Raw genomic sequence first — 14,522 nt, 5'->3', positions numbered from 1 at the left:
ACCATGAACCAATATATAGAGGGAAAAAAGGAGGTGATGTGGGAATTTCGATTGCTATATTAATAAAAAATCAATTTTGATAGTGATATTAAACAATAAATTAGGGTTATTTGTCAAGCTTTGTTAGGATATTGTGCACATGAGCAGCACTTGCATTTTTCTCTGTGTTTTTTTCTTTTCATTTGCAGCTTTAGTGCTTTTCCTTTGAATCCATATTCAGCGTCAACCATAATAAAGAAGCCGAGATGCTAAAGAGAAAATGATGATTAAGATTTTGAGATGATAAAGAGGATAGTGTATGGAAAATTACCTTTGAGTGATCCAGAGGGAAAATTACCTCGGTTGATCTAGATAGTTATTAAAATAAATTACGAATAAAATTGAAAAAACTTCACCATTGATATAAATAATTATTCTCAAGGATTTTTTTTAGTATAGAAGTAACTAGTTCGAAGCCTTGGCTTGAGGCATTTTGGTCAATTAAATTACATCTATATTATATTATATGGCACTTGTGTTTTTAATTCCATGCTTCCTAAAGATTTTGTATAAAAGCCTGACAAAATCAATCTTAAACTTAATAAAGAGAAAAGAAAAAAAAACTTTAAGGATGGAAATAAAATTATATTATACGGACTAAGATTTTTTTTCAAAAAAATAATATTCTTTTAGTTTCTTTTGTCAATAAAAGCCCCTCAAAATCAATCAGGAATTTCTAAATACTATTGAATAAAATGATAAACAAATGATAAATAAATGGTCGGTGAATAAAATGATAAAACCCTTTCAAACCGAGATAAAAAAAAAAAAAACACCATTTTCTTTTAGTTTTTCTTTTTATTAATTGTTAATATAGTTATTTGTTCCGAGTAAGATTTAAGAAGAATATATTTAGAATATTATTTATTATCTCACAAAAGGATACATATAATATTTATCATTGTTACTGCACAAGTCCTTGACTTTTGTGGTAAAAGCTAAATCTATACTTCTTTGAATCAATAAAGAAGAAGAAGAAGAAGAAGAAGAAGAAGAAGAAGAAGAAGAAGAAGAAGAAGAAGAATATATTTTCAAGTTCCTCTTCATACATATTTTTGCACGTTATTAATTATGCTTATGGTAAATATTTGTGTATCACTTCCCCAAGTTTTTGAGAATAAATTTTTGAGCAAGAAAAATCTAGAATATTTATTTTTGTGTTATAAACTACTTTTCAAAATACTTTTTACTCGAAAAAGATATTAATTTCATATATTTTTTTTATGTTTATAGATGATTTTAAATTTGTTAATATTAAAAATAACTTTTTTTTAAAAAAATATCATTATAACTCATTCTCCATAAAAAAATATTTTTAAAAATGATTATGGATCACAATATCAAACTATTTGATCAAATTAGTAAATTTGTTCACTTTTCTTCATTTTTTTTTTCTTTTCAAATCTCACTCTTAGATTTCAATTGGATGAAATTTCAAGGCCAACACGAATTTGGTTTCTCTATCTTTTCAATTGGAAAATGTGAGCAAAAAAAAAAAAGTCCCACTAGAACTATACCAACGAATTTATTATGCGGTGATAGTTCTAATTTTCAAAGGATACACTATCAATTATCAACGTCCATACAAATTTATACATATAAATTTATGAAAATTACAACTCCGCAATAAATTGATAAAAATTAAAATCGACCCGTTAAACAAGCTATTAATTATTTCACATCAACACATGTAATTCGGTAATTTAACAAAGTTTCAATAATTTACAAATAAATATAATTTTACAAAATCTAAAACAAATCATGACAAGTCTAAATTTATACTTTCATACTACAAGTTTGTTTGAAAAATAACAATAAAAATATTTACACTAACAAAATACATATACTAAAAAACAATAAAATTGACATTTAAAATTAACATTCAAATGTTAAAAAAAAAAAAAAAAACTTAGATTTACTTACAGAAAATAATAAAATCGACAATAAATCAGAACACGGATGTTGTGACGACAAAACTTAAAGAAATATGACTTATGTTGAGAAGAGGGTTTTTTTTTTTTTTTTGGGTGGTTGTTTGCAATTTGGAAAGGGAATGTTGGGATGGGGAAGGAGGAGAAATAGAGGAGGAGAGGGTCTGAAGAGTGGTGATATATTCACTTTTATCGATGAAATCACCGACGAACTCATTCTGTTGGCAATTCTGACGGTAAATTTGTCACATCACTGTATGGAGATCCGGCTTTGAATCCCTCAGTGAATCTGTTGGTAAAATCATCAACAAAAAGTTTCACGTCAGCGAACCACTTTTTTTTTTTTTAATTCTGACTATTCTGTCTCTAATTCCGTCGGTATATACGGACTGAATTATAGACGGAATAGTGTCTGTTGGTAATTATCACCGCAATATACCAACAGAATTATTCCATCGATAATTCCGTTGATTTTACACAAATTTCTGGTAACAACTCCTACCACGTCAAGCTTTGTTAGGATATTGTGCAGATGGTGTGGTGCTCAGGAGCACATGCATTTTAATTTCTCTGGTTTTTTCTTTTCATTTGCAGCTTTAGTGCTTTTCCTTTGAATCCATGTTCAGCGTCAACCATAATAAAGAAGGATTGAGATGCTAAAGAGGAAATGATTAAGATTTTGAGATGATAAAGAGGATAGAGTATGGAAAATTACCTTTGAGTGATACAGAGGGAATGGGGATGCCCAGTGCCCGCCCACGGGATAAAGAGGATTGAGACTTGAATTAGATAATAAATCCATCTGACTATAAACTCTTAACCTAATGTTCTTGTCAAAGACTGATTTTGTAATTTAAAAAAAAAACAAATTGCTTAGAATAGAATTAGTTTATATATTAGCTGATTGCGGGTTACATTTTTTTTTAAAAAATAATAATAAAAAAAAATATCCAAGATGTAGAGAACTAGCCGATATTTTTATTAATCTTTAGTCTAATAAGTTAATTTTAAGATCTTAAAACCCCATAAAAAACAATCAGGAATTTCTAAATACTGCTGAATAAAATGATAAATAAATGGTTGATGAATAATAATTTGTGAAGCATCAAACCGAGATAAAAAATAAAACACTATTTTCTTTTAGTTTTTCTTTTTATTAATTGTTAATAGTTATTTGTTCCGAGTAAGATTTAAGGAAGAATATATTTTAGAATATTAATTATTATCTCACAAAGGATACATATAATATTCATCATAGTTATTGCACAAGTCCTTGACTTTTGTGGTAAAAGCTAAATGTATAATTCTTTGAATCAATAATAAAAGAAAAGAAAGAATAATATATTTCTCTCCATACATATCTTTGAATCATTTTTAATTTTGTTTATGATACATTTTTGAGAATAAATTTTTGAGTAAGAAAAATATAAAACATTTAGGTCTTTAGTGACTATTTATTTTTGTATTATAATATGGTTTTCAAAAAAAAATTTACTTGAAAAGATATTAATTTAATGTTTTTTTAGGTGTTTCTAAATAATTTTAATTTGTTAATATTAAAAATAAAAAAAAATAAAAAAATCATTATAATTTATTCTCAATTAAAAAATATTTTTAAAAATAATTTTAATAAGTAAATTTATTCACTTTTCTTCTTCCTTTTTTTTTTCTTTTCAAATCTCACTCTTAGATTTCAATTGGATGAAACTTCAAGGCCAACGTGAGTTTGGTTTCTCTATCTTTTCTATCATTTTTTCTTTCTTTCTTATTTGGTTTTTAAATATTTTATTCACTACTTTACTTTATTCTTTTCTTCCTCCATTAAATTACAGATACTGCAGGAAGGAAGCTTTTAGGCATGCACCTTATTCAACGTGAAACATGTTAAGATCATTCAATAAGATATTTAAATTTAATTTTAATTGATGAATATTTTAGTTTGAAAATACGAATATTGGTGTTGCCCCAATTGTTTATATCAAATCTCAATATAAATTATTGTGTCACATTTTTGAATAAATTATGTTATAAAGTCTAATACTATTGTTAGTAGCACATATTCTTAATTGTTCAATAAACTGGCTTTTTTTTAATCCGTTAAGGTTTTCCTAGTTAAGGTTCTAATTGCTAGCTTTTACTCATTAATTACATGAAGAGAAATCTAATATTTTAATATTTTGCCTCATCATTGACGACAACAATATAATTTTAAAAAAAAAATTCTCAAATTTAATTTATAAAGAATTATTTCTCTTTTTTCTTCTTCTTTGTTTTTTGAATGGAAGATAGTGACTTGATAAACATAAAACAAAAATATAAACAAATTGCTGAGCTAATTAATCTAATCCTAGAACATGAAAGAAAATGCAAATAAATTGCATAGGCAGCATCAACCATTATAAAGAAGGTGAGATGCTAAAGAGGAAAGATGACAAAGAGGATTGCATACCGAAAATCATGTTGAGTGCTCAAGAGGAAATGGGGATGCCTAAGTGTCCATGGAAATCACGTGGAGTTTATAGAAAAAATTAACAAATTAACATTAATTCGGTTTGATTTAAATTTAAAATTGAATTAGATAAGAAAATGACTCCGCTATACATTATTAATTCAAATAGTCTAATCAATGAATTACTTTGTAAAAAAAAAAATATTGTTTAGAGTAAAACTAGTTCGAATGCTCGTGTTACATTATGTATGAGGCTTAGTTTTTTATTGAGTAAATGTAATTTTAATTATTATTTTTTTAATATATGCTCAATGTTAATGTTGATATGAATTATAGGTAAAATAAAAGTAGAAACAGAATTTTCATAACTAATATTACTCTAATTGTTGAAAAGTGGCATCATATAATAAATAAATCTGATGTATTTTCTATTTTTGAACGTTTTCAAACACTTGTTGAGCATCAGTTTTCACTTCAAATTAAATATGTTCAAACTAATTGAGGCGGTGAATATCGTAAGTTAAATAAATTCTTTTAGACCATTAGTATTCGTCATCGGTTAATCTGTCCTCATATTTGTGTTACATATTTTTGGCCTCCACATGCTGGAGATAATGTGTACCTCTCTTGAATCAAATAAAGGAGTTTAGTTCATGATTGTTGAGGAATTGACAAAAACATAGAAGAAAGAAATGTTTTTCGAACCCTGTTTAAGTTGTTTTCTGCCCTCTTTATCCTCCCCCTCTGCTGCCAAAATCATAAGGTTTCTTAGACTAATTAGGAGTCTTGATAATGTTAAATTCGTTCCAATAATTTTTTTTGTTCCAACTTAGGTGTTATAACCTATTTTTGGGTTCCCGCACAAAAAAGAGAATACAAATAAAAAATATATGTTCGAAAAAACCCAAAAAATAATAACAGTGAAAAGAGGATGCCAAAACACTTAGAAAATGGTCAAAATTGGTTGGGAAAGTTTAAAAATACAAATATTGAAATTTGACAGTATTTTGTTGACTGGTGACAGCCTTGTTGATAAAGAAAATTCAATTTGAGAAAGAAAAGTCCAAAATCAAATGTTTATGGACTAAATTAAATTTTATTAAAGGTTTAATTGAATTTATGAAGGGTTTGATTTCAAGAAAAATTGATTTTGGAGTTAATTTGGGCTTTAATGGGAAGAAATTAAAGTTCTAGGGTCAAAATATAATTTTTGAGTGTTATTTTGGTCAAATTATGGGCTTAATTGTTTAAATAGTGAAGTTTAATGGTCAATTAGGGACTTAATTAAAGAAATATGAAACCAAGGACCAAAATAAAAAAACAGGCGTAAAGAGAGGGGCTGCAATTAAAACAAATCAAGGGCAAAATTGAAGAAATTAGAAGTTTATTGATCAATTGAGGGTTAAATTGCATAAATTCAAGACCAAGGATCAAAGTGAAAAAGGAGGCCAACTTCAGGGGTGCTGTTTGAATTTTGCAGGGATGTAAGTGAATTGATTTTTACAATCAAAATTGCAATTAAGGACTCGATTGAATAAATCACAAATTGAGGACCAATGTGAACTCTGACATGTTTTGCCACCTTTTCCTTTTAAATGAAATGGCGTATTCTGTCCAGAACGGCGTCGTTTCATCCACTGTTTATATATTAAAAAAAACAATGGCACTACAGACTTTCTTCTTCCCCTAGACATGTAGAGAAATAGGGGAAGGAAGTTGCATTCCCCTGTTTTCACTGACTTCTCTTCCTCTTAAAAGCATAAAAAAGACGTTGACCAAAGACCCACTTGCCCACAACTTTTCATATGTTGGAGGGGTGGCAGCACAGTGGTCGTCCCGTCCACTTTCTCCTTTATTTTTTGCCTATAAGAAGAGGGAGCACAAGCAGGAAAAAAAAAAAAAAGACAGAAGAGAGAAGAGAAGAGAGAGGACAGAGCAGGAGATAAAGGGGAGGAAATGAAGAAAGAAAGTTAAAAAAGTAGAGAGAGGAAAAGAGAAGAAGTAGAGAAGAGAAGGAAAAATAGAGGAGAGAGAGAGAGAGAAGAAAAAAACAAAATCGTGAGGGGTAGAGGGAGAGAACGACTGCCTCCAGCTCAGTAGTGCCACCTTTGTGCCTCCTCTCCATCACCACCAGCAGCAGCAGCTCGTCGAGCAGAAGAAGAAAAGAAGAAGAAAAAAACAGAGGCTCTCGCCTCTACACAGAGGAAGAAGAAAGAGAAGCAGCACACCACCATTCCCCAACCACCACTAGCAGCGTCGTTGCCACCGCCACAGTTACTAGATGGACCGTGAGCCACCATAGGTAAGTCGTCTTTCCTTTCCCGTTCTTCTTCCTCTTCTGCGTCTTCTCCTTCTCTATTCACGTTGCATGTGAACAGTGGAGAGGCCCACTATTTAAAGCCCAACAGACCTGGCCTAGCCCAAAACGTTTGGGCCGGGTCCAACCCAAATAAAAAAATTTCCTTTCAAAAATTGTAATTTTCCCCATGTTTTTAGACTAAATTTTGCTTAATATTAGTCTGTTTATATGTCATTTTGAAAAAAATATGAATCTGGTATTAAAATACCCGGTTTTCATCAAAAACTTTCAAAATACAAAAAAAATTGAAAAAAGAAAAAAAATGTTTTTGTGCATACGGCCAAGTGTCTCAAAGCTAAAAAAAAAAATCATATTGTGTTTGTTATACACCAAAAAAAATGTTTTTGCATGTATTTTGGCTTTAATAACTAGTTTATTAAAGTCAAGAGAACATTAGCCAAAATTGCAAAAACAACAAAATTTTTATTGTGTTTGTCTTTTTGTATCTGGGGTACGACATTACACGTAATACGTGTTCTAGATATTAAATTATTTTTTTCGGACGCTAGAACGGTTGGGGTCTACCCCATTAAGATAAGAACCTCCTTAGTAATGAGGGCTTTTATTGAACCTTAGACAAACCAACAATTAAAAAACACAACAAGACATTAGATTTTGTCATACATTCAAACAATATAGCCTACCTTAGGTAGGGCGTAGTTGGGGTGTTAATATCTTCCTTTTACGCAACCAGTCTGCGTACTTGATCTTTAAGACTAGTTAGGGTTCTTAGTAACTAAAATATCAGGTGGCAACTCCTAGTCTATATCTTACTGATAAGAGACAAGAATTCCTTGTCTCACCATATTTGTCATGGATACCATTACATTTTCCATGATAGGGTGGACGATCATCGCGACACCGCACACGTGCAACATTAAACTTAGATTCTGATTTGGTTTCGTACGATATCTGACCATCCTAGCTATATTCTGTTACTCATGACATGTTGAAGAATTGACCTACATTTTTATTGGGTCCTACGGCTCACTGTTCTTCTGGCAAACTCTCAATTAAATTTGAATGCTCGGCATTGTCAGTTTCCTGAATTAGATCATGAAACCCTTTTTGACCAACCAGATTGCAGCCAGATTCTGTTCTACAAAATGATTTTATCCCACTTTGGATCCTTCATCAAAGTTGTAGTCTTGTATACGTAAATGAATTTAAGCTTTTGAATCACTTGATTTTGATATCAAAAGCTCATGATATTCTCATTTGAATATCTAACATGAAAGTAGAGAATGCTCTCACGAGAAGGATTCTGACCCGAGTTTTGCACTAAAGACTCTGCTTCCATCACATTTTTGTTGGTCATTGTTTTTAGGTCATACTCTCAATTATATTAGGAGGCTCGGCATTGTTAGTTTCTGAATTAGATCAGGAGATCTTTTTTTATCAACCAGATTGTTGCAAGATTGTATTCTTTAAAACAATTTTTTTCTGACTTCGAATCCTTCATCAAAGTTGTAGTCCTAGACGCGTAGGTGAATTTAAATTTTTGAATCCCTCAATTTTGATATCAGAAGTTAAAGATATTCCCGTTTGAATATCTAAACGTGAAAGTAGAGAATACTGCTGCAAGAAGGATCCTGACCTGAGTTTGAAGGTCTGATTCGAGGGACCACATTTAATGTTTCAAGAATTTTTTGGGTTAATTAAAGACCATTTTCTTAGGACATTATTTGATTTCGTTTGAGGAATAAAAAAATAGGGACTGGATCAGGAAACATCAATAATGTCTGTTACTTAGCAGCATAAAACAACCCTATAAGATTTAAACACTTAGCTTGTGTGTATGTGTTAAACCAAATAAAAGCATTGTTTTTCTTTCCTTTTTTTTTTTTCTTGAAATCAAATTTTAATTCACTATAATAATAATAATAAATATTAAAAAAAACTATGACAAGAAAAAAAAATCTAAGAATATATATGGCATATAAATAGATCCTATTTTAAAATTACTATCTAATTAACTTCTAAATCCTTATTTTGAACATTATATTAATTAAGGTTTTATTTACTTAGTTTGGCTTCATTATTTATTGCTAACCCTTTTTATTAAGCGAAAGTAAGGATTTTGAATAATTAAATATTGTGATTTGGTTTAATTATTTATTGCTAACCCTTTTATATTAAAATTCTCTAACTATTTTGTCTTATCAGTAGGTGACATTATTATTCATTGTTGCTTGCCGAGCATTAATTCTTTTTTATATTTGTTTACTTTTTTTTTATTAGCACTTTTTAATTTTTTCCATTTTCTTTGCATCATCATCATAGATCACATACAACAAAATCATATTACTACAAACCTATATTCTTTAAACTCTAATCTTATAATCATAATTTGTAGATTATTATTTACTCATTTATTTTTGTGGCATTTCTTTTTGTTTATGAAGTATCAACTTCATATCATGTTTTCAAGTTACAAACTCAAGTAAGATCAAGAAAGATTTGACTTGGATTTCTTTATGGCTTACAAAGAGTTAGATATTGTTTCGTTGGATGCATTTCTTTGATTGTTATTGGCTTGAATATCCAAAGTACAGGATCAAGGCATCTAAAGACTCTCCCTTCCATGGAAAGCAGATATAAAGCAAGGAGTGCGTGTTTGTGTAATGAAAATATCCATCTTGGGTTATAATTAAATATCTCTATGAGCTTTGTAACTTTAGGGCTTTTCCTTTGTTAAGGGGTGAAATGGGGATACATGTCAACAATTGATGTTGAGAAGCGTCTTCTAGCTAATGCCCTTCTAGACTTCTCAAATGAGTGGTTTCTTCTTCTTTTAGAGAGCTGCATCCCACTCTACAAGTTTCACGATCATGTATGCATATCTCATGCGATCAAAACATAGCTTTGTGGAGTCTTTTATGAGCTTTCTAGTGATGGATGTGGCCACTACTTCCACCAAATGCTTCTCGAGATTCAGCTCCATCAATGGAGAAAAGGTTCTCAATGGCTTGCAATCCAAAGGGACCTAGCTATTTATATAGTCTCCGAAACCAAGTACCACGTTGTGTTTAAGAAACATTGTTTTTCCTTAACATCATAGAAAGTTTGATGAACTTTACAAAGTTGGAGGCATCTGTTTGCAATCAAAATAGCTCTAAATGCTTAAACAAAAGGCTTATGAAACATCCATCATACATATAGGTGAATCAAGGAGGAGTCATCTTAAAGAGAGAGGGGATGATACGTTTCAAGGAGGGGTTGAACAAGAAAATTCAGATTCTAGTGTAATTGTGCATACTATAAAGTTTTATGACAATAATCATAATTCTCAATCCGATTGTTGGATTGGGTAGAAATTGTACCTAGAATTTCCCGGAAATTGTTTTCTATGTTAGAGAAAAATTTCAAGTCAATCGGAGTTTTCAAAGGCCTTATGATATAGGTTAAAACATGCTAAATGAGTTTTGTTATTTACTTTCTTTTGATTTGTGAACTTTCTATTTGGAAATGATCATTTTCCTACAAGGATGTGGTAGTTTGTTTTGGGAATTTTCTAGTTCTACAAGGATTTTTAATAGGCTGCAAAGCTATTGGTATTTAATGATAGATTGGTCAGTTTATTTTGAGGAGTTTTTTAATCCTACAAGGAAGGTTAAGGACAACAACTAGTTTTCTTCCAAAAGAAGGACAAATACAAGACTGCAATTAAAATTCTCTTCTATCTAAGAAACTACTTGGGCGACGACTTCTCCTTTAATCTCTATGATTATTGGGCAGCATTGTAGGCTATAAATAAGCCTTGTATCAGACCTGCAATATTTTCTTTTCTTCTTCTCTACTCACGGCATTATAAGAATCAAACTTATAAACTTTATTTCTTTTACATAAGCTACAACCCAAGGCTTGCTTTGGGCTTAATTAATATTTTGTTTTCAACTAAAATCCAATACTTGTTTGAATCAAGGTTTGGGCTTAATAGCATTGGTTTTGGGTTAGTTTTGTAAGTAGGTCAATTCAGCCCACAAAGGTAGATCAATCAGGGTTAATTTCTCAGAAGTACTTAAACTCTTGTAAACCTTAGTTTCCACACCTTTTGATCAATAATAATTCTGAATTTTTCTCAACTTAACGTGTAAAAGTGATTATTGCATCCTTTGGTTCTTGAAAGAATTAAAACGAACTTACTAAAGATCAACTAGATAGATGGCGTCATTCGATACAATTCCACTAGTGTCGATGCATTGGGATAAGTTTTCATTGTGTCACACTCCTATCAAACATTTTTTAGCTTTCTGGGATTAGATTTTAATCTTGATTGTGGGTTGTATGATCGCATGATCATGAGGTTTGCATCAAGACACTATAACATAGAGTATGTCTACCTTGTCAAATCATGTTTGTTCTCAATACTATAGTCATGATTCTTTGAATAGAATTTGAAACTTTTTTTCAAACGCAACCTAACTTTTTTACAAGCTGGGTTAATTTTGGAGCAAAATGTGAAAAATTTGATAGTATTCAATTGTTAATGAATAAGATTTAATATTGAAAGATCACTTGTGTATGTAAAAAACCTCATGTAAAACTTGTATAGGTAATCCTTATACTTTCATAAGTTTAATAAGTTGATCTTTTGGAGGTTGGTTTTCATCCTAGAAAAAGATGGGTATGTTGCGGCGCCATACCAAACATGTTGCCAAACATACTTAATCCAATAATCCAAGGGATGAAGACAGTACTTTAGACAAGGAACATATTTGGTATTAGAAATGAGGCATAATCATTATCAATTGCAAAAAGTAAATAGAGAAATTAATTTAAGCAACAATAACAAGCAAATTAATTTGAAACACTCTTTATTTCATAAGTAAGAGTCCAGTCTAGGACCAAAAACACAAGCTCCCCACAGGGAGAGGAGATTGCAACATTCCAAAGGGATGAACCAAAACTTGTAAAAAAAAAAAAAAACAAACAAAAAACAAGAAGCACCAGAGCTACTCGAGACACTCAATCCACTCATACTAGGTAAGGTAGAAGTGGGTAGGGATACTATGGATAAAACCCAGTTCAGAGACCAAGAGAGAATGGGAAGGTAGTGGATTTCAACCAGCTACTACCAGTGATGAAGTTGCGAGCAGTAAAAGCTTGAGCCTCAGTTGCATCGGTGATCACCTTGTATCCTTTCCAGGGAACCCTTCCTGCGGTTCCGGCACCGGCCCCACTGTTTTCGTACTCTGCAAAATGTAATGTGTTAAGTGCGAATCTGCCCTTCCACTCACGCCATCCGGCCGGGCTTATCACATCACTTATGGATGATTGCATGATAACAGTCCTCGAATACTCCTTCCAGGGTCTACCAAGATACGCAGAGAAATTACTCCTGGCATGCTGTAGATCAGGAGTAGCACCGATTCTAGACTTCTGAATTACAATGCCAGTGTTTTGATTAGGATCACTCCTCCCTTGGGCAGTTATTGTGATTGTTTGTCCTGGATTGGGACGGCGAGCACGGATGTCACAATCTTGGAAAACAGCTGCAGAATTGCCGAAAATGAAATCAACCGTGCCTGCTATGTAGCAGTTTGTGAAGAACTGACGGTTTGAGTGGACATGGAGGGTGTTTTGGTAGGCCACCATGCCACATTTGTAGAACGCTGCAAAGTCAGACTCAACTCGTAGTGCCACGGCTTGGTACTTGGAGGCGCCGGCTGTGTTTTGGAAGGTTATGTCTCTGGCTAGGAATCCTTTACCCACCACGGCTGCGAGGTTCATCAAGATGTCCCATTAGAGTCTTGCATAGAAAATAATTAGGAAAAATAAAATAAAATGAATGGACATACCAACAGTGGCAGAATGGTAGGTTGTGCCGCCATCAACCACATTCCTACTTGATGTGATGATAGTTTTTTTCCTTCCATCTCCAAGAAACATGATGTTGGTTTTCTCACTTGGAACTTCCACATTTTCCCTGTAGACACCTGCCTTGATTTTGATAATATACCTCTTAGCGCTGTGCTTAGGTGCATCAGCAACTGCAGCTGACACTGTCCTGTACTTCCCACTGCCATCAGCTGCCACCACCACGTCTGGAGTCAGCAATGATGATTGGAACAGCCGTCTGTCCGTTACCGACAACCACTCCGGCCACCCTTCATCGCTGTCGTCCTCCTCCTTGAGCTTCCTGCTTGTGGTCTTGAGCCTATTGGCAATGGCTTGAGCGTCTTCGATCAACCCCTTGATCAATGACAATGTATTACTACACATCTTTCCAGCATTATCTTCACTGGAACCAAGAAAAATATCCCTTAATTTCCTAGATATCGTTGAATGAGAGAAACCATCGAAACACGAGTCTTCATTTGATTTACAAGCACTCACTTTAGTTGTGAGCTCATCAGCATATGATTGTTGTTGAAGTTTTTTATTGTTGGGGTTGCGATTGAGCTCTCCCCAAACCTTGTCTAGATCGGCAAGACTGCTGTCGTAATTCTTCGTACAATCCTCGAGAGCGGTCTTTTGTTTTTTTTGTAGGATTTTTGGTGGATAGGATCTTATTCGCTTCGATCTTTTTGCTATTAATAGCATCTATAGTTGCGTTTATGTTTTTCAGAATAACTGCCTTGGGATCACCCGATTTCGCGGAATCATCAGGGAAACTGGTAGCTGCTGAGTAGCACAAATCAGGATACCTTGTGGAGTTGCATGAGGCCATCAGCAAGGCATGAGCAGCATCATTTTTGGTGGAGTTTTTGTGAGAATTCACGCCAATGGCAATGGCAATTATAGCGGCAACTAGTAAGAAAGAAGCAAAAATAGCAAGGACAAGCCTCTTGTTTTTCTTGGACATGGAAGTGTACTGGCCGGCTTGGGTCATCTTTTTTGGTTTTTGGTTTCTTGGAGGATAGTGAAGTAGGGTTTATGGACTTTCAAAAGATGGTGTGGTGAAAGACTACACCATGAACCAATATATAGAGGGAAAAAAGGTAAGTAATGTGGGAATATTTCGATTGTTATATTAATAAAATCATTTTTGATAGTGAATAAAACAATAAATTAGGGTTATTTGTCAAGCTTTGTTAGGATATTGTGCACATGAGCAGCACATGCATTTTTCTCTGTGTTTTTTCTTTTCATTTGCAGCTTTTGTGCTTTTCCTTTGAATCCATATTCAGCGTCAACCATAATAAAGAAGCAGAGATGCTAAAGAGGAAATGCATGATTAAGATTTTGAGATGATAAAGAGGATAGTGTATGGAAAATTACCTTTGAGTGATCCAGAGGGAAAATTACCTCCACATCTAGATAATTATAAAAATAAATTAAGAATAAAATTGAAAAAACTTCACCATTGATATAAATAATTATTCTCAAGGATTTGTTTTACTATAGAAGTAACTGCTTCGAAGGCTTGGCTTGAGGCATTTTGGTCAATTAAATTACATCTATATTATATTATATGGCACTTGTGTTTTAAATTCCATGCTTCCTAAAGATTTTGTATAAAAGCCTGACAAAATCAATCTTAAACTTAATAAAGAGAAAAGAAAAAAAAACTTTAAGGATGGAAATAAAATTATATTATACGGACTAAGATTTTTTTTCAAAAAAAATAATATTCTTTTAGTTTCTTTTGTCAATAAAAGCCCCTCAAAATCAATCAGGAATTTCTAAATACTATTGAATAAAATGATAAACAAATGATAAATAAATGGTCGATGAATAAAATGATAAAACCCTCTCAAACCGAGATTAAAAAAAAAAAAAAAACACCATTTTCTTTTAG

At 32.2% G+C, this 14,522-nt stretch overlaps 1 pseudogene; it reads right to left on the bottom strand.

Annotated features, from left to right (window-relative positions):
- Positions 1-11,578: 11,578 nt before the first annotated feature.
- LOC118062378 (pectinesterase-like) lies at positions 11,579-13,811 on the bottom strand (annotated as a pseudogene).
- Positions 13,812-14,522: the final 711 nt, after the last annotated feature.

This window comes from Populus alba, chromosome 3, assembly GCF_005239225.2.
Source record: "Populus alba chromosome 3, ASM523922v2, whole genome shotgun sequence".
Taxonomy (NCBI): domain Eukaryota; kingdom Viridiplantae; phylum Streptophyta; class Magnoliopsida; order Malpighiales; family Salicaceae; genus Populus; species Populus alba.
The sequence above is the reverse complement of the archived record's forward strand: the minus strand, read 5'-3'. Positions and strand labels throughout refer to the sequence as shown.